The sequence below is a fragment of the Canis lupus genome, chromosome 18 (genome assembly GCF_003254725.2).
Source record: "Canis lupus dingo isolate Sandy chromosome 18, ASM325472v2, whole genome shotgun sequence".
Taxonomy (NCBI): domain Eukaryota; kingdom Metazoa; phylum Chordata; class Mammalia; order Carnivora; family Canidae; genus Canis; species Canis lupus.
Window position 1 is genome coordinate 8,912,681 of NC_064260.1, and position 20,738 is coordinate 8,933,418.

Below are 20,738 nucleotides of genomic sequence, written 5' to 3' on the forward strand. Positions count from 1 at the left end.
GATTCAGGATTGTGACCTTCCTAGCAGATTGTTCCTTTTGTTCTTATTTGAGAGTATATTTTGTATTTTTTTCTTCATTTCTTTTTCCTTAATAATTCCTTGTTGTCTTACAGACTATTTTGCCTAACATTGATGTTAATATGCTGGTTTTCTTTTGGTCAATGTTTTCCTGTACTACTTTTCCCATCCCTTTACTTTCTTTTTTTTTTTTTCCCATCCCTTTACTTTCAAAGTCCATTTCTTTTTGTCATACTTATTTCTCCTGTATGTATGAGTGAGGATGGGCCATGCTATGCTGTGATAATAAACAGTTCTAACATTTCAGCAGCTTAAAACAGCAAAGATTTCAATTTCTCTCTTGAGCTGCATGTCCCTTGAGGTTCCACAGGGGGCTCTGCTCCACCAGGTCCTTACCCTGGGTCCAGAGCAACCACTCTCTCTAGCATTGCTAGGGGGTGTAGCAGAAGAAAGGAAAAACTTGATATGTCCTGCACAGGATGTTAACATCTCCACCCCACGGTGGCACACATGAATTCAATTTATGCAAAATTGGTCATAACAACTTACAGAGCCAAATCTCACTAAAGGAGTGTGTGAGTGAAACCTAAACCATGAATCTAGAATGAGAAGAAATATTTAGTGACCTGCATTAATAACTGCCATGGCAGAAACTTAAATTGTTAAAATAAAATTCATTGTGAGAGGCTGTCTTAATTGGTAAGTCTATATCATATTATAATATATTATATTTACTGTGAATACTGATATATGGACTAATGTGTGTTTTCTACTTACCTTGCTTTTATTTCTCTTGTCCATTTCCTTTCTTCTCATTTATTGGGGGAAAAAATACGTATACTATTTCTATTTTTACCTGCTTATCTTTAAGTTTTAATAAGTACATTTAATGTAGCAAACCAGTATTTCTGTATCACAAGGAACTCGAAATATACTGATTCTATGGAACATCCTCCATTGTCTGTGATGTTATTTTCTAGCACTTTGTTCCACCTTGCTTTTAAGTCTTCCTTGAAAAAGTTTTTAAAAACGATTTTGAACTGTCAGTACTCTTTAGTCTTATCACCCATTTTATTTATTTACTTACTTAATTTATTTTTTTTAAAGATTTTATTTATTTATTCATGAGAGACACAGGCAGAGGGAGAAGCAGGCTCCATGCAGGGAGCCTGACATGGGACTGGATCCCGGGACTCCAGGATCACACCCTGGGCTGAAGGTGGTGCTAAACCACTGAGCCCTGGGGCTGCCCAACTTATCACCCAGTTTAAAAATCATTTGCTCACTACTTCTTTTTATATCCTATTGCTCATTTCAGGGTTTATTTTCTTCTAATTAGATTACAGCTAGTCCTTCTTCTATCAAGCATATTTAAAGAAGTAACTCCTACTCGTTTGTCTAAAAATGTCTTTATTTTGCCTTCTTTTTAAGAAGTTTAGCTACTTCTAGAATTCTACACGGATCAATTGTTTTATATAAAACAATTCTAAAACTATTTATTTAGCACTTGGAAGATATCATTCAATTGTCTTCAGGTCTCCACTTTTGGTGATAAGACATTCATTATTAGCCTAAATATCATTCTTTTACTTCAAATATCTTTTTTTTCCCCCAGCTGCCGTGAACATCTTCTCCTTGTCTTTGGTGTTCTGTGGCTCCACTGAAATGTGTCCATGGGAGGATTTTGTTTTTAATCTGTCCTGCTTAGGATTCATCAAGTTTCCTACATCTGAGACTTGATGCCTTTAAGCAATTGTAGAAAATTCTCTGTCATTATTTTTTTAAAATTTTTTTATAAATTTATTTTTTATTGGTGTTCAATTTGACAACATATAGAATAACACCCAGTGCTCATCCCGTCAAGTGCCCACCTCAGTGCCCGTCACCCAGTCACCCCCACCCCCCGCCCACCTCCTCTTGTCATTATCTTTTTGAATGTTACCTCTCTTGTCACTTCTTTCTGAAAATTTAATTGACCATATTTTAGACTGTCTAAATCTATCCTGCATATTGCTTACCTTCTCTTTCACATTTCAATTTTTATATCACCCTATGCTACATTCCAGGTAATTTCCCAGATTTTACATTTTTGTTTGTGATTTTTTTTGTTCCACTATGTTTAGTGTGACTTTAGTCTATCCTTTGAATTTTTAATTACATTTTTTTTCCTTGAAAAGAGGCTTAATTTAGTTCTTTTGATTAATTAGATTATTCTTCATACACAGTATCATCATGCCTTTCAGCACGTTTTCTATTCCTTTAAATAAAATAATAATTTCTAGTAATCCCATTTCCTGGTCTCAGATTGTTCTATTCTAGTTCTTTAGCAGGGACATTATCCCCCTATTGATTGCGTATATTGACTCTCTCTTGTGGTAAGTAAATTAATTGCTTACATAATTTGCAGTGTTTTTCCTGCAAGTTCATCTTGACATTTTTCACACTGGCATTTTTTTTTCTGGTGATTTCTCATAGAAAGTAACTCGTAACAACATGTAGAACCACTCTAGTAGGGGCTCACCTCCACTGCAAACTGCAAACATGCACGAGTGTTGGATGACCTATAACCACAGAACGGTATTTAAAACATGCCTGAGGGAGAAAAAAAATAAGACAATCTCTTTTTTCTTTAAGTCACCAGCTCTGAATCCCTAATGGTTTTGTTTTTTTTTTTTCAAGGAACCCAAGGATTTCACCTGTCTGAGACCAGATTTCATGTTAATTACTGAGTTGAGATTCTGTACTAGCTGGCACTGTAAATCTGATTGTCACTCTGTGCCTGTGACAGGCTGGAGACTTGCTTCTTTTTCCACTCCTCACTGAGCCCTGGCTAGAGCAAGCTTCTTGCAGCATGCCTGGTTGGTCCTGGTGGTTTTCCTATGAGAGTATTTTCACAGAGTGAATAACCATCTAGGGTTCGGTGCTAGCCTCCAGTTCAAGCACCATGCCTGGTAAGGTCAAAGTCTGTGTTTCCTGTCAATGTGTGAGTGTTAGTACTTCAGCCCATCAACTGTAGGACACTTCTCTAAATCTGAATTACCCCATTATCATATCACAGTGAAGTTAGCTGTGCACTGGCCAAGAATTCACTCTTAATTTCTGACGACTGGTGATTCCTTCTATTTACTTTTCCCCTCAGATATGTTTTATAAACTGCTGTGTTGTTACAGCTTATCCAGAATTTTTATGTTGTGGCAAGAGGTGCAATAGTTCAGTGTTCCACATTGCTGGATCCACTCAGAGCTTTACTTTCTATGTGATAAATCACCCCTCGGGGAAAAAAAAATCACTAATCTATAATTATTTTTATGGAAGTTTATTAAAATATTGAATTTCCTCAATGAATAAAACTTGGAAATACCTATATGAATGTGTTAGAACAGTATCTACACCTCCAAATAAGAAAAATATTCTCCATTACATCAGTCACTGTTTACCTTTTGTGTCTCGGTCTGTGGCCACATTGTTCCAAATCTGTGCTTTAATAATGAAACTTTTCAAAATTAACATATGGAACTGCATTTTTGTTAAACTATTTACTTCTCATTTCTTGTTTCCAGGTTTAATTTAATATTATCCTTCACTGCAGCTACCATACTTTGTAGAAAATGCGTTCTCTTGCAGAGCCAAGGAAATGTAAAACAAAAATGACACACACACATGTCCCAAAAGTATCCATCTGTTCACTCACCCTTCTGGAATTTAGGAATTTTTTCATATACTAGTATGGAGACTTTTCCCCTTTAAGGCTCATATATCTGATATTTTGTGGAACCTGGTAAATCCATAACATAGCATGAGATAAGTTCCAGGGACTAAGATAACATTTGTTATTTACAATTCATTCAATCCCCTTGACAATTGAGTGTTATTTTCACTTTAAGAGAAATGGTAAAATGAATGGGAATGAAAATTAAGTGCTGGGAGTTGGCAAAATAGGACCTTTATGTTGGTGAATATTGAACACAGGGAAAATGACAAGTGACAGCCAGCTAGGAATTATATTTCATGGGAAGGTACTTCATAGCCAAACATAGACAGAGGGGATTACTGCTCTTGAAATCCTGTTTTGGAATATTTCTTAAGATTTAAAAAAAAAAAAAACTGTTTCTTTTCCCTATAGCCAAAGCCCCCAAAAAACCCATAGTAGTCCTGCTCCTTGCACTGTTCTGTTCAAGACCAGAGCTGTTGTGGAGAACACCGCCCCCACCCACCCAGGCAGAGGTTGTATTTACTGAATCAACTCTAATTACAGCTTTTGCTGAGGTTGTGAGGTCAGGAGAAGCATGAACGAAACATTCTCAGAATGAAAACACAAGGTTGGAAAATTTGATCTGCTGAATTTGTTTTCCCAACCCAAATATAGGTAGACAGTCTATCTTAGGTATGTAAATAATTGTGCATTTTTTGGTGCATCTTCTATCTCATAACCATAAAAATTATGAAAACAATATAAAGGCAGCTACTAATACACAAAAAATTTGGGTTTCTGAAATACATTCATAACTACAGGAACAGGAATGAGTGAAGTACCATCTCAAGAACTGGGAAATCATTTTTTCCTTTGAGAGTTACATTAGAAATCAGCCCACAAGGGATCAGGGTCAGGAAAACAAGGCACTTTAATATGGTAGAACTGATGGTTCTAATATATCCATTAGAGCATGCATGAATGAAATGTAAATTGATATACATTTGGCAATTCATCACTAAAGTTTGAAACCTGGATCTAAACATTGATCCAGCCAAAAGACATACGGATATGTGAAGTAATCTTATCAGTGTTGTCTATAAGGAAAAACAATAACCCAAGTTCAATGAGGTTGGTTAAAGAATTGTTAGTAATTATTAATAATTACTTGTAACTTAGTAATTGCAAAGCAATTTATAGAATAGTTCATACATCACAGGGAAATGCATCAGCCCCTTTACTTTCATCTGTCACTGCTTTTCCAGACTTTATCAGGTAGAGGGGATTCTTTTAGATGGAAACATAAGGATCCCTATATTTTGTTTCATTTTTTAGATCATTCTTAGTTTGTAATTCTCCAAACTTAGAACTTAGTTTGAAGAGAAAACTCTCTTTATCTAACTTGGGCCCTCTGGAGGTAGATGGTCTAGAAGGGCTTGTGGTTCCCTTGCCCCCTCCATGCCCTGCTCTATTTCCTCATCTTTTCCCCCATTTTCCTATTTTATAAACTGTGGTTCTGACTCTTTCAGGGTTTTGGTTGGGAAGAAGAGAGCAAGAAAGTTTTTTTGAATTGTTCTGTAATGAGAGGTACCATGCTCCTGGGATCCAGCTGGAGATTGAAGCTTTCTTCCTCTGCTAGGCCCTTTGCTGGTCTTGTGGAGACTCCCCCCTGGACTCATTTGATTGCATTTTCCATGACTTTGCACGTGTTCCCTAAAATTAGTCACAGCAGCCTATTAGACCAGAGACTCTATAAGTCCCAAGGCTTCCAGGAAATCCTCTTGGGTTGCATTGAAGATAGTCCCACCAGTTTTCCCTGCCTGTGAGGCCACATCTGGTCCATAGGAAACACCCACCTTCCTTTCCCCCTGCGGGCAGACAGACCCAGCCTAGTACAAGTAGCCCATCTCAGCTTTTACATTTTCCAAGAAGTCGGTCATCAATCTACTAGATCTCCGCAACTAAGGAGAACACATATCAAATTAATTATGAGTGGTCCTTGAAGCTTCTCTCTTTTAACCAACTGAATGTGAAGTGGAAAGCAACCCGCATCTCTTTCTGATTGGAATGGGGATTCTTACATCTCACTAGCTGCTCTATTCAGTGAAATCTTTCTAAAACTTTTCCTAATCCGTATTCCTGCTTTTACATCCTTGATGTGAAGGAGGGCCCTAAGAACTATAAAACTAATCTTTTAACATCTCCTTTGAAATTCCTACCATGTGGGATGTATTGTTTTCAACTTCCTTTGTCTTTGCCATGTACTACATCTCTGTGTCTTAATGGAAACTACATGCCACATATGGGGACATGAATGGCCCTTCTCTAGTAACTCCAGACTTTTTGATCAGGACAGTGTCAAAGCTTTGGGGAAGACTTTGTGTATAGAAAGGGAATTCCTAAAGTTAAATTTGTGGGCAAGGTCTTATACATCTGAATTACTGTGCAAGGAAAAAAAAATGGAAAAATATGATTCCACCTTGTGAGAAGGGAAAAACAAAAACAGAATGGAAAGGGGGGAAAGTACATGGCTGAGTAATATGGCTTAGAAACAACAACAAAAAATTCATAGGAAAAGGATATCTACTATTTAAATGTAACAGTCTTCACATCCTGAAGTAAAGAGGGCTACACATCAAAAAAATCCTCGTATGGATGATTTGTTATTACTGTCGAATAAAAGAAAGAACCTGATTTCCACATTTGGGTCTATGGCCAGAGCAAAATAAAGCAACAGCTGTAAGCTGAACAGTAGAGAATGGAATTCAGAAGAAACAGGAAGTCAGAGTCACAGGTGATCATTAGAATGTGAGATTCTGGGAAGTTGCCAAAATCCTGAGAAGAGCAATGAAATGAAGGACCAAGGCATCTTATCTAGATAATAAGGAGCAGAGAGACCCATTTGACATCTGGCTTATACATATAAGTATATATATTAAAATGTCTGGAAGACTGTTAACTGTGGTTATTGCTAGATGGTGGGATTACAAGAAATCATTATTTTCGTTTTCTTTTTTTTTTTTTTTACTAATATATGTTTCTTACATTTTATACCATGTTTTTGTAATTAGAAAAAAAGTAAATTTGAATTTAAAGGAAAAACAAAAGAAAAAATATGAATCAGAGTCAGGTGAGTTAAGGAGACGGAAATCCATGGGCCCTACCTGGGTAAATTCATCCTAGCTGTAATGTGCTATCCTGCTAGCTATTACATTTTAAAATGTAAAACGATGGATTTCTATTTTGTTTCATATGTGTCAGTCTTTAAAGTTAATTAACATGTGTCCACTCTGAAAGTACTTACCAAAAAGTAAAAATAAATAATAAAGAACAAATTTCAAACCCTCCATCTTGATCAGAAATACAGGCCCTGGTAGGGATGTGCTAATATCCTATCTCCTGGAAAAGGGATTTGGGTCAGGAAAGTAGACTTCCTGGAAGGGATAGAGGAAGAACAATCGAGAGCTGTCGCCTTTTCAATATGATTAAAAAATCAAGCAAAGATGGTGCCCAGATAATATAGAGGTAAGAGGTTGGACTCTGGAGTCTGCCTACTTGAATTAGAATCATGGCATTGCCACTTACTAACCAAGAATGTGTTTCCTAACCACTCATATTTAAAAATGAGGGTCATCAGAAGACCTATTTCATGAGTTACTATGAACATTAGCTAAGCTAATATGTGCAAAGCGCTTGCCACAGTGCTCAGAACATAGTAATGATCACTTAACGTCAGCTGTAAGAACTGGTACTAAGTCATGTGGCTATGCTGTTATATAAATCCCTGTCTGCCACCCCACCCCCTCCTAACTTGTTTCCTTTGTAGGACCTCACTTGTTGACCATCAGGAACCAATCCTACTGCTTCTTGTCCAAGATGGGAGTTCCTAATTAAATGAAAGTCTTCAGGCTCAGGCTTTTGAGTCCATACTGAGTTGCCAGGTCACCCAGATATTTTACACTATTTTGGAGTATGTCTGCACATATACCCCTTGTTGTAGACTGTAAAATTGCTGATATGGAAGGTTAATGGACTATTTGGCTCTGAGGATAGGGAACAAAGGAGAATCTTAGGGACTCTTAAAATCCAAGAAAATAAACCTAAGCTCTTTGAGAACTGCTTCTGAGATGCCAGTGTGTGCTAGTCTCTTCTGTCACCAAAAATGTGCCTCTGTGCATATGTAGATACCGTTTTCTGTTAATAACCTATTTTTTCTCCATTCTCTACAATTTGTTTAAATAAAATAAAGTCCAAAGTCAAATAAAAACAAACAAAATTTGCCCAGCCCAGCTAGGGAAAGGAATAATTATAGGCTAAATAGGCTAAATTTGTCGTTAACTCCACCCAACAGATTCCCCAAACAGGAATTATTATTGGCCCATTTTAATGCGGGAGCCCAAGCTCAGATAAGATACTTACACAAAGGCACAGGTAGGAAAAAGGACCAAGTTTTTTTCCTCTAATTTCAAGATTATTGCCTAATTTTTGAAAATAAGACTGGAAAAAGGATACATTCTTTCTCATCTCTTCTCTATGAATGAGTTGAAGAAACGAAATTATTTAACTTAGCACTTTTGAGTGTTCCATTATCTAGAATGTATTTGAAGGCTCACTAGTTCTACATGAGGTTAATGGATAGGAGGCAAGAAGGGGAAAAAGAAAATGAAGACAAAACAAAATAAAGCTTCAGGTCAAGGAAGTTTGGATAATGTTGGATTAAACCAAATGAGATGAATTTATTTATTGTGGGAGTTCTCAGACTCTTCTGCATTCCTATGTAGGTCTCCAGAATTGTATTATCCCAAAGTAATCTAGGAGAGTTTTTAAATGAGAAATTTTTTCTTTATTAGTATTCCTCTAAAGTTCTACTCTATTCCCATTTGGTGAAACTTTCAAGTATATTTGACAGACTGTACAAAACATTTTTGGAGTGACATGAGAAGGGGGCAAAATATAATGAAAATAAGTTTTCATATAAGCTGTTGATGTTAATAATAGAGTTAGTGATATGAAAAGTCTGAAAGTGGTGATCCAATGAAAACCAGATGAGAAGCTTCCTGGATCTTGTGTGTGTGTAAGTGTGTGTGCATGTGTGTATATGTTTTAATACAAGAACATAATAGCTTTTAGTTTTTTCATGGTTTATCATCAAGTTTTGGTTCATTTCTTAGAGGAGCATGCAGCATGTTATTTAAAAAGGTGACAGAAGCTGGTTCTTGAGGAATTATCCCTGTGAGATAAGGCAAGGTAGCAGCAACAGATAAAAGGGGAAAAAATGAGTGTAAGGGACAGGCCAGACTAGTAACTTCTGAGTAGACAAAGTTTTTTGGTTTTTGTTTTTTCTCATGGCTATTGTGGGAAAACAGGAGTAGTAGGGTTTTTTTTGGCAGTCACTTTTTAAAAAAATGTTAAAAGTTTTTATTTTAAAACTATTTTAGATTTATAAGAAAGTTTTGAAGGAAATACAGAGCATTTCCACATGCTCCAGGCCTAATTTCCACTATTGTTAGCATTTTATACTAATGAAGTACATTTGTCACAATTAATAAACAAATATTCATACTTTATTATTAATAGGAGTCCATACTCTAGTCATAGTTCCTTGGTTTTCACTTACTGTCCTTTTCTGTTCCAGGACCCCAACCAGGATAGCACATTACGTTTACTTGTCCTATCTCCTGGGGCTTCTCTTGGCTATGATAGTTCAGACTTTTCTTGTTTTTGATGACTTTGACAGTTTTGGGGAATACTTGTTAGGCATTTTGTAGAATATTCTTCACTTGGGGTTTATATGGTATTTGTCTCATAATTAGATGGGGGTTATGGGTTTGGGGAGGTAAACCATAGATGAAAGTGCCATTCTCATCTCATCTTTAAAGCTGCCAGAGTGACAAACTCTGGCAAACACTATATACATGTTCACCAAAAGCTATTTCTATTTTTGCCTAAGCGCTTAGCTAGCCTACATTTCTTAGACTCCCTTAAAGTTAGTAAGGCCACAAAACTGGGTTCTGGCTACCAGAATTCTCAAGCTTCGCCCACAACAAAGCTCTCATGGATCCTCCACATTATTTTCTCATTCTTCACCCTCTGGTCTAAGGCAAAGACTCCAGTAGAGAATCTGAGACCCTAGGAAATGGTAACACAGTGAGAAGGAAAGATCCTGAGTCCCTGAATGACCCTGTGGACCATAGACCTATGTGGGGTACAGGACACTGTGATGTGAATGAGATGGTAACCTTTGTTATGTTAAGCTACGGAGGTTTGGGGATTGGAAGGAACAGAAGTGAACACAGAGGTGATCAGGGTAAAATTCTCTGCTAGTCATAAGATGGTGAAGAATCCATCTTTGAGGAAGACTCCCTACCCCTTTGTCAATCTGGCCAGTCTTTTTTGTTTTCAAAAAGAGAGCCAATCTTATGAGCATCCCTTCCTTTCAGCAAGGCCTTCCAGATTAGAGACCTCCCTGAAACACTAGACCTTCAAAACCATGTGTGATGTGCTGTTAGTGAAAGCAGAAACCATGCTGATCAGGGGTCTTTCCTGAGCTTGACTCCCTTGGTGTGCCCCCAGTCCCATTTCCATACACAGGCAGTGCCAGCCCAGGAACATTTTGTGTTGTGATTGTTGGCATCCAGAGGAGGAAGCAGGAAAGGTTTTTGGAGAATATATGTCACTGGATTCTTGGGTTAAAACAGGCAAATCTAGAAATGAAGTCCCTCTGAACATGTTTTCCAATTCTGTGGAGAGTTCACACTGAGTCTGCTATGTCTCCAGGGAGTTCATTGTCTGAAGAGCTCTTCCAGGAGCCACCCCTGGACACTCTTGTTACCTCAGTGCAGTTGAACAGAAATGACCTGATGCCAGTGTCACCTGAAGGATGGGAAACAGACACATCCATTTATTTCTACCTAGCCCAAACCTGGGTGATTGTAAGACTCAAATATATAGAAACTAGGGGGGCGATGCCTGGGTGGTGCAGTCAGTTAAGCTCCCGGCCCTTTATTTCAGGTCAGGTTGTGATCTTAGGGTAATGAGATTGAGCCCCTGCATCAGAATCTTCACTCAGCACAGAGTCTGCCTCAGGTTCTCCCTTCCTCTCCCTCTGCTCCTCCTGTTCATGCTCTCTGTCTTTAAAATAAATTAAAAAATACATATAAATTATATATTGAAATAAATATATATTGATAAATTATATATATATATATATTACATATATATGTATAAATTAGGATTCTACTCTCAAAGATTCTGACTCAAAGGCCTAGAGTGAGGCCTGAGAATCTATATAAGTTTGAAAACCTCTGCTCATAACAACTTTCAGTAATAGTCTGACATACTAATTAGTAATACACTAATTTATTTCACTGAATCAATTGCTTAAAATTAGCATATGTACACACACACACACACACACCACCAAACCAGTGCAAAGTGAAAAATCCCTATTCACACCATTACTAATCAATTCATCGGGGATTTTTTTTTAAGTTTTTTTTTTTTTAATTTTTATTTATTTATGATAGTCACAGAGAGAGAGAGAGGCAGAGACACAGGCAGAGGGAGAAGCAGGCTCCATGCACCGGGAACCCGATGTGGGATTTGATCCCAGGTCTCCAGGATGGCGCCCTGGGCCAAAGGCATCGGGGATTTTTTTGAGATGGGAGCCTCTTGTCTGAGCTCCACCTCTGTTCCACTGATCTCTCACCCCTGACTCCCTCAATGACCATCAGACTACTGGGGGAGAAAAAGTCTTCTCACTGTCAGTGATTCATATCAGTATCTCCTGAATACAATTGTATCTCTCCTTTAATTAAAAAAGTTCAGGGGGTGCCTGGGTGGCTCAGTTGAGTTAAGCATCTGACTTCAGCTTAGGTCATGAACTCAGGGTTCATGGGATCAAGCCCTGCATTGGGCTTCTCGCTCAGTGGGGAGTCTGCTTGTTTCTCTCACTCTCTCTCTGCCCCTCCCCCGCTCATGCTTTCTCTCTCAAATAAAATCTTAAAAATAAATAAAAACTAAAAAAAATTAAAAATTTAGAAGTTCAGACTACAACAATACTTCTCTTTTTGTTTTAAAAAGATTACAATTCTAAAAATTTATTGAGAAATGAATGGATTACCAGCTTATGCTATACATGGAGTAATCATATGCTATATGCTTTCATTTGATCATTCTTTGTTTCTCCAACCTGTTCATATAGATGCTATAAATGCTGTTATCTCTAATGGATTACGTCTGGAATTCAGAAAGTTTAGTAAAAGTTTTCTTAGGGATCTTGTGTTGCTATACAGTTCTCCCTAGTTTCATTTTTCCTTGTTTAAAAAAACCATCTCCTTAGTAATCAGTTCAAACTGATTGCTAGGATTAATGTCAAGTTCGGGACTTTCCCCTTCAGTGATTATCGGCTCTAGCCTTGCAATCACACCCCCAAGTCCTCTCAGTTCCCCAGAGGAAACTGGAAATCACTAGGAGGGGCAGAAATTCTTTTACAGTTTTCAGATCCCTTTTATCATTATTTTTTTCCTTTTATCATTATTTATTACAGTTTTCCAATATGAAAAATTAGGCTAACTGACTTAAACGGTGAAAGAAAAGGTCCCTTCTCACTTTTTAAATTTGATGTGAGACTGGGGAAGGGTGTATGAGTGAAAAATAATAATATCTAAATTTGATGTTTCTTCTTTTTTTAAAGAGTAGTATATGTAATGATCAACCTTTTATTAAGGAGGCCCTGGAAGTTTTATCAGAATATTTGCCATACCAAATAATTTAAATTTTCCACCATCACATACACACACACACACACACACACACACACATACTCAAATATAGCCACTTAAAAAAATTTATTTTGCAGTAATTAGATTCACACGAAATTGCAAAGATAGTACCTAGGTCCTATGTACCTTTCGTCCAGTTTGCTCCAATAGCTTATCTTCTATAACTATAATACAATATTAAAACCAAGAAATAGGCCCTAGTATATACAATATGTTACACACATTTTTCAAAAAATTAATGAATTAATGAATGAATGAAAATAAAAGATCTTATCTAGGCAAAGCCAAATTGACTCATTGACTTTCACTGAATTAAAATCAAGTCACAACTGTCTTATTGTATGAACCCAAACTGGTAGATTCAGTCAAGTGTTTTGGTTTGTCTTTGAATTGGGTTATAGTTACCCAGAGAAAAAATTCCCTAGACAAAAAGATGATCAAAAAAAGAAAAAAGAGTGGTGCCTGGGTGGCTAAGTTGGTTAAGCATCCAACTCTTGATTTCGATTCAGGTCAAGATCTCAGGGTTGTGCAATTGAGCACCACATTGGGTATGGAGCCTGCTTAATATTCTCTCTCTCTCTCTCTCTCCCTCTGCCCCTGCCCCCTCTAAAAAAATAAGAAAAGAGTGATCAACCTAATTTCATATGAAGTATGTTTCAGTTACCTGTGCTATGAAACAAACTCAAAAGCTAGTAACTTTAAAAAAAATCACATTTATTTTGCTCACAAATCTGCAATTTGGACAGAGTTTAGTGGGGACAGTTTATCTCTGCTCCAGCATATCACTCCATATCAACTGGGAAGGCTCAAAGGCCAGCAGTTTCCATGTGGCTCTACTTGGCTGGCAGGGTTAGGGCAGAGTGCAGGTGGGATTTGGAATAATCTGAAAGCTTCCTCAGCCACAAGCATATTTCCCTGTTCTGCAGGGAAAATTCATAGAGCTGGGAGCTGGGCCACTTGAGTTTCTCAGGCACGTCTGTCTCTCTTTGAGATGTGCTCTCTCCCAGGATGCCTCCAACAGATAGCTTTAGGGAAGCTGGACTTCTTATGTATCAGCCCAGAACTCCCAGAGTACTTGTGGAGAGAAACAGAGAGAGAGAGAGAGAGAGAGAGGAGCTTGTACACACTTTATGGCCTAGCCTTGGAAGTCATGCAACCTCACATCCGCAATAGTTTATTCATTGCAGCCAGTCACGAAGGCCTACACAATTTCACGGAGAGAGGATTTAGCCTTACCTTTTCATGGAAGAAGAGCAAAGTTTTAGAAGAGCATGTGAGACCAGAAATATTGGTATGAGAGATAAGAAAGGTAAATTAATGAAAAAAATCTAAAGTCAATGTTTTCTTTTTTTAAAAAAACAACTAAATATGTCATGATCAAAATTTTATTAAGTAGCCACTTGAAAATCTGTCAGAATATTTGCCCTCTCAAATCAGCTCATCACTGCAGACACACACACACACACACACACACACACCCCATATACACATATAATACCTATACACATACAAATGCATGCACATACACCACTTTTTTATTATTATATTTTTATCTATGTTCTCAGCCAAAGCTTCTTTCTCAGAAGTCAGAACTGACTCACTGGCTATCAATGAATCCAACATCAAGACACAGCAGTCCTGAATGTGGATACAGGCTGGTGGGTTCAGCCAAATTGTTTTTGGTTAGTCTATGAACTGGGTTATGGATCCCAAGAGAAGGAACTGAAATCATCAAACTAATTTCACATGATGTACTAAGAACACGGTACCACATGAAAGAGCTTAGTGATTAGTTTACCAAGCCATCTTGCTCTATGTAAATGACCTGTGATAAATGACTGGTCAGCCAAAGGACCAGAAATCATGTATTATTTCCGCAGCTTGAAGTGAAATGCCATTTGTATTTATCATTGTTCTGAAACAGCACAGTAGATTGCGTGGGACAAAACTTTCTGCAAACACATAAGTAATTTCTTAAAAAAAATAACAATATAAGATTTTATCAGAATTTCTTTATTTGGATTATCAATGGTGACTTGCAGGTGGTGTTATTGTGCTGGCAACTATGTAACTCACACAGAAATTTACAAGAGTTCTGAATGTGGAAATACTTACATAAGGTCAGGCCTGTTTTGCCTTGCATTTAGAATTTTCATTATAGATCCTGAGAGTCAAAAAGCACACCCTTAGTTCTAGCATGATACATTTCCTGATTTTGCATTCTTCTGCTTTATTTTAATTTTTCTTTTAGTTTCTCTGGATATAAGATGAGTGTAATTGAATGAATGGGGAGCACTGTCCTCACCTAAAAACTTACATGAATCTTAGGGCAGCCCTGTCTAGAGAGAATGGAAGTAACACAACATAAATGAGGCCATTTGATATAATAATTCTTATAAATAAATATTACCTAATGAATTTACCATTGAGGGCCTCAGATAGCTGCCATTTATCATTTTTTGAGCACTTGCTATGTGCAGGTGGCGTGCTGACAACTTTAGATAACATTGTCTTTCTGATAATGACAAATTTCTGTGCAGCTGGTGTTAGTATTCCTATTTTACAGGTAAAGAGACCCCAGCCCCTAGAGGCTGAATAACTGGACCAGTATCACAGCGTAGTGGAGCTAGGTTGAACCTAGGTCCGTCAGACATGAACTGCTGCCCTAAGCCATTATGGTGCACTGCCCTGCACAGAGACTAAAAACTCAAAGAAAAAGCGGTAAGGAGTTTGTGATGTGATGGGAAGAAGCACAGTAGAGCGTGAGCTAATTAAGTCTGGAACCTCATGAGGAGTGTAAGTAAATACTTCAGAGTGAGAGAAGGTTCACTGGAACTAATGAGGGAGGGTCCCTGGGCCCTGGAAAAAGCCTGGTTCCTGGAAATTTCCACACTTGAGAAACTGCCAGCTGAATGGCAAATGATTACGATTCTAACAGTCTCGGTTTGGCTTCCTGGGTTATTGGTTGACCTGGGGCTGCACTCAAGAAAGATAGAAGAGTGGAATATGAAGCAAAACAGGGAAGAACATAAAATAGAATTCATGAAAGGAACTGAGTGTAATTCAGAGGAAAGACAGTGGCTTCAAAGTTACATCATAAAGGGAAAAAACAAGCTGATTTCGGGTTGGAACAGCAGATATGCTCCTCCTATGTGTACACAAAGGTACGTCTGTGAGTTTGTCTTCAAGGTTGGCTATATGTGGGTGGGTCTGTAGCAGTTCTTGTACCCTGTCCAGGTTCAATTGGCAATGCATTATTCTCTGTCACATAGGATTATAATCCTCTCATTTTTTCTCACCTCATTTTATCTTATCTAGTTTGCTTTAAACCCTCTGACACAATGTTTTGCAAACTAATGTGCTTACGAGTCACCTGGGAAAGAACGTTAAAGTGCAGATTCTTCTTTAGCTAGTCTGGTTTGAGGCCTGAGTTTCTGCATTTCTAACAAGCCCCCAGCAGCTGTGGATGCCCTGCGTGGGGAACCACACTCTGAGTAATGGGGTTCTAAAAAATAAAATCCTCCTAGCACAAGAGAACGAGGATGATTTCTTTCTGCCAAGAAAACTCTTCTGTTTTGTCACTACACCCCATTTACTGTATGTTCTAACTTGTGGCTAAGGCTGAGGACAGGATGGACAGCAGGTGCCACACCAAATCCCAGCCTGTTCCCAGTGTCTGTTTCTCCCCTATCCTCCTCCCTTTGCTTGATCCCATCTGGATGGCTGGCCTGCCTTCCTCTCCCGAGGGAATTTCACTGGAACAGCTGCTTCCGCCTCATGTGTATCAACCAGTGTTCTTATAGAACCGTTAGAACCTAGAGCTTGGAATCGAGCATGAGAAATCAGCTGCCCTGGGCCTCCACCCTCGGCAAGTAAATATCTGAACCATTCAAAGAGAGAGAATGGACCATGTTCCTCACCCAAACCACCATCCTTTCTTTTGTATTTTCTTAACTGTTCACATTTTCAAACATTAGCGTGGGCCTAGTTCAGTTCGAGACTCAGTCATCAAGACCATATTTGGATTAATTTGGTTCCAGGTCAAACATTCCAATTTCACACATTTATCCCATGATTTCCTAATGCTATCAAATGACACATCGTTTTATTTTTCCCTTTGTTTTTCTCTCTCAACTAATTTATTTAATGGGTCCAAAATGGGTGATTAGACCATAAAAACATGTGGTATCCTAATTGGATTTTGAAAATGTGTAAACATGGCCCTCCAGTGGCTTCCTATTACCATCTGGACCAAATAGAAACTTCTGACCATTGATTCCAACTCTCCTCTACCTACCCCACCCTGATGCCCCTCTCATTTGTTACTTCTCTTCTCCGGAGTCTCTCTGCTCCAACAAGGCTGGGCTCATTCATTTTCAGAACCCTTTCCTCAATTTCTGCCTCAAGGCTTCTGGCTGAACTGGTCTACAGAGGAGAAACAAGTTTCTGCTGTTCATTTTCTATACCTTTCAGAAGGGTTTTCAGATGTTAGTTCAAGATCTGAACCTTTAGGAATATTTCCAAAATTAACTCCATCTATTCTTCAGTACATTGTGGTCCTTAGTTTACTTCAATGCCTTCCAATTATTTTTGGGGAAAAAATGTGCATTACTCAGGTATTCTTCTGTGGCTCATTGAGTCATTAACAGACAGTTACAGCATGTTTTCTGTATTGGGGACTATTCCAGGTGGTGCAGATCACAGTGAAGAAGCAGGCAAGTTTCTGAATATCAAAAGAGCTTACATTCAGGTTTGAGAAGGTAGATAATGAGCAGTAAGCAAATAAATGAACGATAATTTCAGATGCTAAAGAAGTACTTACTGTTGGATGTTGTGAGGCTACAGAGCAGGGAGTCAGCTTACTTCTGGTTTGAACTCTCTCTCTGAATTCATAGATATGCACATCAAAGTTTGCATGTGGGTGAAACATGTTGAACTGTCTAAAGGGGAGGTTCTTTTTGAGACCTGTTGTGCCTGGGAAAACATCACTGAGGAGACTGGCCATCAATTTCATTGGTGAAGAGTTGCCTTCCCCTAGTCTTCAGTGTAGCCGAGTTTCAGAAACTTTAATGTCTCATTAGTTTCTCAAACTTAATTGGACTCATCTGGGGCACTTGTTTAAAATACATACCCAGATGTTCCAGTGCAATTGACCTTTGGACTGTATAATAAAACATTATGATGCTTTAAGCGATAGTCAGAACACTGAGATGGATGGATGAATGGATGGCTGGGAGGAAGAGTGGCCAGAAGAAGGGATGGGTACATGAATGGACCCAAAGATTTTTAGGCTGTAAGTTAGTAGCCAATTCCCAAGAGGATTCTAAGCAAGTAGACATATGATGCAACATAGAATCCATGACTCTAACTTCGTCCTGTGGCTCTGAGCCTATGATTTGAGAAGATAAGCCCAGATCCATCTCCTTCTTCTAATTTTCATGAAGCAAACGCTTATTCTTTGAGCCTTCAGTATAAAAACCATTTTGAGAATGAATAATTAAAATAGACTGTGTGAAATGTAATCTTTCATTCATTTGCCCCTCATATACCAAAACAATTACATTTTTAGAATCACATATTTCCTGAATAAGTCACTTGTACCAATTTTGCTGTTACAACAAGATATTTAATACCACTGGAAACAAAGATATCCCCATATTCTGACAAGACCCTCAAGCAGCCACCGTGCATTGGGACCTGATAATGTCATCCCTCAGGGTAACCGACAAGCAATAGGAAAGTCTCACTCTTACAAAGCACCATCCTACCAGGCCCTCCATAGTCTGGGGAAGATGGCAGGAAAGAGGTGAGGTGCTTATCAAGGGCCTTGTGGGAATTGCAGTGCATATTCTCACTCCTAACTGAGAGCCAAGGAAAAGTGTATTTCCCCTCTTGAAACAAACTGAGGGGGGCTCTTGGAGAGTCATTTGTAATGAGTGGGGCATCTGCAATAAAGGGACACTGACATCTCATTTTCCAAATGGAAGCTTCCTGAGCTTCCAAAGTTGGCAGACCCTCCCTCAACATGTCTCCAGAAGAATAGGTGCCAGACTTTTGGGGGGAGCCTGATGTCTACCCCCGAGGTATGGCACAAGCATACAGAATTATGCAATCTGTGGCCTTCTTTCAGTCTGGAAATTTCTGAAGGCATGAATGAATATAGAACTTGGAAGGACTGTGGCAGAAACACCTGGGAAGGGCAGGGTGATCTCCAACCCACCTAATTTTCTTTCCATCCCTGGGTGATGTGAAAGGGGACCCCAGCCTTTCACTGGCTCCACCTAAAGGAGCTCAAACATTAGTGGAGGAGTTAGAGCCATGAGTTTCCTCCAGCAGCCACCAAGTGAAGACCTGGAATATCCACAGAGGGTTGATGGCAAGAAAGGCTATTTTGGGGAGAGTGGGGCAAGCTTAAAAGCACACATATGACACCTGTGTGATACCACTAGTAGTAGACAGAACCAGGAAGATCACAGCAATGTCCAAAAGTTCCTCCCTCCCAAGGCAAGTGGACATTTAAGGAAGGATTTCTCTGAGTCCCTAGCCCTCCTTAAGTCTCCCTGAGGAGCTGGGTCTATAGGAGGGAGGGGATAGTATTGATCCAGAGCCAGATCTTGCCCCCCACCCTCTTTGTAAGCAGCCAGAGTCACAGCTCTAGCTGTAAATTGGATATGCAATTAAGGGTTTAAATTAAGCCACACTAAGTTTTAATTACCAAATGTGACCAGGAAGTTATGGAATACACCCAAGATTTTGTTAAAGGAAGAGAAAATAGTGGATTCTACATAGCACAATCGAACACAGAAACTTTAAAAAATACATACAACTATTTCATTTTTTCTTTGGATTTTAGTTGCAATTCCTTCAGGATCCCATTGTCATAAAAGCCTTTACTTCAAGCAATTTCTGTTCTCTCATGGTCAAATAATCCAAGAATGCTAATTTCCCACTTCATTTTCTTACTTTTTGCATATTTCTGGGATTGCATAATGTAGTTTTACTCATTGATCACCCCACATTAAATCTTTCATCAAAAGTTCAAAGTCAAGTATTTGGTCATTTGCAAGAGAATCTATCTGGCACTGAAGACTAGGTCTCCAGAGTGAGGGATTAGATGATGTGCCAAAGCATTGCATCCGGTTCCCTGGGTGATATCCTAAGGCATGCACACAGCAGGAACAATACTCCAGCCAGACCCAGAGAGGAGCACATGAGTTCCCATTTGGAACACATGCTTGAGTCTACCCTTGTTTATATTTAGCCACTCTTGTATATACATAGCTTTACTCTGGATTAAGAAGGCCTTGACTTCATGTAAAATGCTTTTGGAAAAGCCCGTTCAACCAGGGCCATCTCCATAGATCAAACAGGATTGTGTAGCCTGATCAGGGCAGTAACAGTGGGTCAAGTTAGCGTACAAATCAAGAAAGGAGACCCACTCATTATTTTTGTATGATGGCTCTTGAGCCAAAACCTCTGTTTTAGTGTTACCAAAGCTAAGACAGAAAGAAAATGTATTTTAAAATAAAATAGCATTTGTGTTTCTGCTCTTTAATTTTAAAAATAAATTACGAATCTCTACGCCTAATATTCTTCCGTATCAATAAAATGAAAAATTCTCGGAGCCTCCCTGAGGCCCTCTTCTTCAAATTTATATCAGCTATATAACTAATAAAGATGTGTTATAATAGATCCCTTCACTTCAGTGGATAATTATGTAGCTTTCAGAAATCACTTCACAATCTTAAAATAGTTATTCTTCAATCAGCCAAGATATTCAATCAATAAATGCCATTCCATGTGATCATTGCTGTGACTGCCAAACTGTGAAATCTTAAAATGTAGGGAAAAAATAAAGAACAAGAGGGGTGAATATCCAGGACAGGACCAAGAATTTTATGGCTGGAGGCCTTTCAGGTAGACTGGCCAGATTCCACATAAGTCCATTCATATCTGGAAGTCTTTATCATTGTCTTAAGCCTGGAAATCAATGACCATCATCCCCTGGAGAGTCTGAAACCTGAAACAACCATATTTCTCTAAGCACTCTTAGAAGAGTGCTTAATTTTCCATGAGAACTCACCATTTTGACCTGGCTCCTTGAATTCAAGGAAAGGGTGGAAAGTCGAGTCCAATAAATGGATAACATTCAGGAACTTCAAACTTCATTATTTCTGATGGCAACCCAAAGCTTTTTCCATTGTAAAAAAAAAGAAAAAAAAAAAAGTGAGGTATTTTGTGTTTAA

General features: G+C 38.5%; 2 long non-coding RNA genes across 13 annotated transcripts in view; one reads left to right on the forward strand and one right to left on the reverse strand.

The window, feature by feature from the left end:
- The first annotated feature begins 1,482 nt into the window (after positions 1-1,482).
- The window catches only part of LOC118351436 (uncharacterized), a 50,859-nt gene continuing 31,603 nt past the window's right edge, over positions 1,483-20,738 (forward strand). The window contains exon 1 of the long non-coding RNA XR_007403572.1: positions 1,483-2,969. This is a non-coding gene — a long non-coding RNA (uncharacterized LOC118351436). The remainder of the gene's footprint in view (positions 2,970-20,738) is intronic.
- LOC112661398 (uncharacterized) overlaps positions 10,090-20,738 on the reverse strand; it is a 44,913-nt gene continuing 34,264 nt past the window's right edge. For 3 of the 12 annotated variants that reach the window (XR_007403571.1, XR_007403567.1, XR_007403569.1), the window contains 2 exons: positions 20,576-20,683; positions 10,091-10,840 (listed from right to left, as the gene is read on the reverse strand). This is a non-coding gene — a long non-coding RNA (uncharacterized LOC112661398). The other 9 variants (XR_007403565.1, XR_003137647.3, XR_007403570.1 and 6 more) reach the window with 7 other exon arrangements.